This window comes from Bombina bombina, chromosome 1, assembly GCF_027579735.1.
Source record: "Bombina bombina isolate aBomBom1 chromosome 1, aBomBom1.pri, whole genome shotgun sequence".
In the NCBI taxonomy this organism is placed as follows: Eukaryota; Metazoa; Chordata; class Amphibia; order Anura; family Bombinatoridae; genus Bombina; species Bombina bombina.
The window spans coordinates 165,638,721-165,642,748 of record NC_069499.1 but is presented as its reverse complement, the minus strand read 5'-3'; the positions used below and the strand labels follow the sequence as shown (position 1 = coordinate 165,642,748).

General features: G+C 38.5%; 1 long non-coding RNA gene across 1 annotated transcript; it reads right to left on the bottom strand.

Moving 5' to 3' along the window:
• Positions 1–390: 390 nt before the first annotated feature.
• LOC128636546 (uncharacterized) lies at positions 391–653 on the bottom strand. The gene is made up of 2 exons (XR_008398708.1): positions 584–653; positions 391–503 (listed from the first exon to the last, which is right to left on the bottom strand). It is a non-coding gene; the product is annotated as an uncharacterized LOC128636546 (long non-coding RNA).
• Between the last annotated feature and the right edge of the window lie 3,375 nt (positions 654–4,028).

Below are 4,028 nucleotides of genomic sequence, written 5' to 3'. Positions count from 1 at the left end.
TCTACACCTGGTAGTAAGTCTATAGGACAGTCATATGTCCTATGGGGTGGTAGAACTTCTGAGTCCTTTTTGCTAAAAACGTCAGTGAATTGGATATATTCTTGAGGTACAGAGACAGGTTCTGTGAGAAGCAACTGTTCATGGAAAAGGCAATTGTCCTTACAATAGGAGGAATTAAATGAGACGGTGGAGTTAGACCAAATAATAGTGGGATCATGTTTTTTGAACCATTGAATCCCTAAAATTACAGGGAAAAGGGGTGAAGGTATTACATCAAAAGAGGCAAATTCGGTATGATGTGTATCAGTGGTTATGCGTAGTGGAATAGTATGATGTGTTATTGGACCAGTGGAAATTTCTTTACCATCTACAAAACGAAGGAGACTTGGGTTTAACTTTTTAAGTAACGGTATTTTATTTAAGTGTACATAGTCAAAGTCAATGTAGTTGTGGCTGGCACCAGAATCAAGTATTGCTTGGGTCTGCAGTCGCTGATGTTCCCACTGCAACAGAATAGGTAGAGAGCAATGGTTAGTTTGTGAATGTTTTAGGGAAAAACATATTTGTACCTTCCTATGCTTACCATTCTTACGTTGCAATTGGGTACATTCTCTAATGGTATGGTCTAATCCCCCACAGTACATGCATAAGTCGTTAGCCTTACGCCTGAGTTTTTCCTGTGGGGTTAAAGGTCCTCTTATAAAGCCAAGTTCCATTGGAACTGATGATGACTTGGTGGTAGATTTGGATGGCAGTGTGGGAGTGTGGTAGACTTGTGGGTGCTTTTGTACTGTGTCTGGGTAACGTCTTTCTGATCGTCGTTCTCTAATACGTCTATCTAAGGTTATGGATAGATCTATAAGTTGGTCAAGGGTGTCAGGTAATGGTTGTCTGGCAAGTTCGTCCTTTAGGGCGTCAGACAAGCCCAAGCGAAATTGATTTCGCAAGGACAAGTCATTCCAGAGGGTATCAGCGGAGTATTTTTTAAAGTCTGTTATATATTCCTCGACTTGTCTCTTGTTCTGGCGTAGGGAGCGCATGGCTGTTTCAGCTGAGAGCTGCTTAAAAGGGTCGTCATAGAGTTGTGCCATAGCTTTAAAGAATTGTTCGAGTGAATAAAGAATTGGGTCATCAGTCTCAAAGAAAAAATTAGCCCATATGCGTGGTTCTCCCCGTAAATAAGAAATAGTGGTGAGAACCTTTAAGTGGTCATTGGGATAGGTTTTTGGTTTTAACTGAAAGTATAGGTAACAAGAATTTTTAAATTCTCTAAATTCATTGCGGTTACCTGAGAAAGGTTGAGGGGGGTTGGGCTGTGGCTCGTGGGTACTTAAAGTAACCTTAAGTGTGTCAATTTTGTCATTAATGTACTGTTTAAGAGAGGTGTTCTCTGTTTGTAAGGCAGTCATTCCCTTAGTTAAATTTTCTACAGTCAGTGTGAGTGCCTCCACATGGCTGATTAATCCTGCTGGGTCCATGTTCAAAGGCTTGGTATTAGTGTAAGGATTAATTCTTCCCCTAAATTTGAGAAAAATAGAGGTTGATAAGGACCTCAGCTGCAGGTTAATTTTTATGTGTTGGATGGGTGATGGAGAGCACTTCCCACATAGGTGAATAGGAATGTGGTAACTGTGGTGTCTCTACAATCCCCTTTCAGATAATATACGGTAATGCTGCTTTCACTTCTGAGATGGCAGAATATTACTTCTTTGCACAGGGTAAAAACAGCTTAACCAGTAATTGAGTAATTGCTGATGATAACAAAGAATAAAGCATGGAAGTGCTAAAGTTCTTGCAAGCGAAATAATTAATATACTTGCATCGTAGAATTTCCATACTAACCTAGGAGAGATCTCTTTGTCAATTATCTGTTTAACTAATATATTACAAACAATTGGTATTTAGTCAGATCTAGTATCCAGTAACAACAGTTTAGAAACATATGTAGAATGATTCCCAAAGTAACATTTATTATTTCAGCTGAGCTCCGGTATGACTTCTAAATATAACTCTGTTTGGTCGCTTACCGGTAAGGATGAAGGTAGTAAGTGGGACAAGTCCAGTTGTATTTAGCAAAAGTTGTCTGGAGCGAGATGCGGCTAACAGCTAAGCTGAGAGACGAAGTCGAGTGCACTTCCGGTGGCGTGTAACGTCACACGATAGATGCTGGGAGCAGTAGTTTCAGAGAGATTCCGAATCAAAGAATGGCTTGAAGCTTGAGTGCAGTTGCTCAGAGTAGGCGGCACAAATACCAAGCAATTAGATAAGGGTGAGTTCATCCTTTATAGGAAGTTGGGAAGTAGGTGTGTCGATATAGGTGCAAGAGCAAAGGAAACAAACGATACTCAAAGAACAAGGCCATTCATAAAAATATGACAGCCCTTTTCAGGGCAATGGGTAGATTTGTTTTATTTTAGTTAGGTTTTTTATTTTGTTGGTTTGGGGTGGGGGGGTGAGGGTTTGTAATGTTAGGGGGTGTTTGTTTTTATTTGTTTGCAAAAGAGATGTTAACTTTAGAGCAATGCCCTACAAAAGGCCCTTTTAAGGGCCCTTAGTAGTTTATTATAGATAAGGGTTTTTTATTATGGGGTTTGTTTATTATTTTTTGTAATTGTAGTTTTATTTTTTTAGTAATCTTACAGCCAGATTACGAGTTTTGCATTATGAGCGGTGCAGTACTAACTTGCACGTTATTGTCACTGCTCACTTTCCTACAGCGCTGGTATTACAGGTTTTTACAAACCCAGCGTTAAAAGGCAAGAAGTGAGCGTAGAGCAAAATTGTGCTCCATACCGCACTCCAATACCAGCGCTGCTTAAGTCAGCGGTGAGCTGGTTGTACGTGCTCGTGCATGATTTCCCCATAGACATCAATGGGGAGAGCCGGCTTAAAAAAAAGTCTAACACCTGCAAAAAAGCAAAGAAAGGTCTGTAACGCAGCCCCATTGATTCCTATGGGGAAACAAATTTTATGTTTACACCTAACACCCTAACATGAACCCAGAGTCTAAGCACCCCTAATCTTACACTTATTAACCCCAAATCTGCTGCCCCGACACCTACATTATATTTATTAACCCCTAATCTGCCGCTCCGGACATAGCCGACACCTACATTATATTTATTAACCCTTAATCTCCCTCCCCCAATGTTTCCGCAACCTACCTACATTTATTAACCCTTAATCTGCCGCCTCCAAAGTCGCCGCCACTATAATAAACATATTAACCCCTAAACGGCTGCACTCCCACATCGCAAACACTAGTTAAATATTATTAACCCCTAATCTGCTGTCCCTAACATCGCCGCCACCTATCTACATTTATTAACCCCTAATCTGCCACCCCCAACGTCACCACCACGTCTAACCCTAACACCCCCTAACTTAAATATAATTAAAATAAATCTAAATAAAATTTACTATCATTACCTAAATAATTCCTATTTAAAACTAAATACTTACCTATAAAATAAACCCTAGCTAGCTACAATATAATTAATAGTTACATTGTATCTATCTTAGGGTTTATTTTTATTTTACAGTTTGTATTTATCTTAAATAGGTAGAATAGTTACTAAATAGTTATTAACTATTTAATATCTACCTTGCTAAAATAAATAAAAATTGACCTGTAAAATAAAACCTATCCTGTCTTACACTAATAAATTCCCTAAATTAAATACAATTAACTAAATTCAATACAATTAGCTAAATTACAAAAAAAACAAACACTAAATTACAGAAAATAAAAACAAATTACAAGATCTTTAAACTAAATACACCTAATCTAATAGCCCTATCAAAATAAAAAAAGCCCACCCAAAATAAAAGAAACCCCTAGCCTAAACTAAACTACCAATAGCCCATAAAAGGGCCTTTTGCAGGGCATTGCCCCAAAGAAATCAGCTCTTTTATCTGTAAAAAATAAATACAAATAACCCCCCAACAGTAAAACCCACCACCCACACAACGAACCCCCCAAATAAAACCCTAACTAAAATAAACTAAGCTCCCCATTGCCCTGAAAA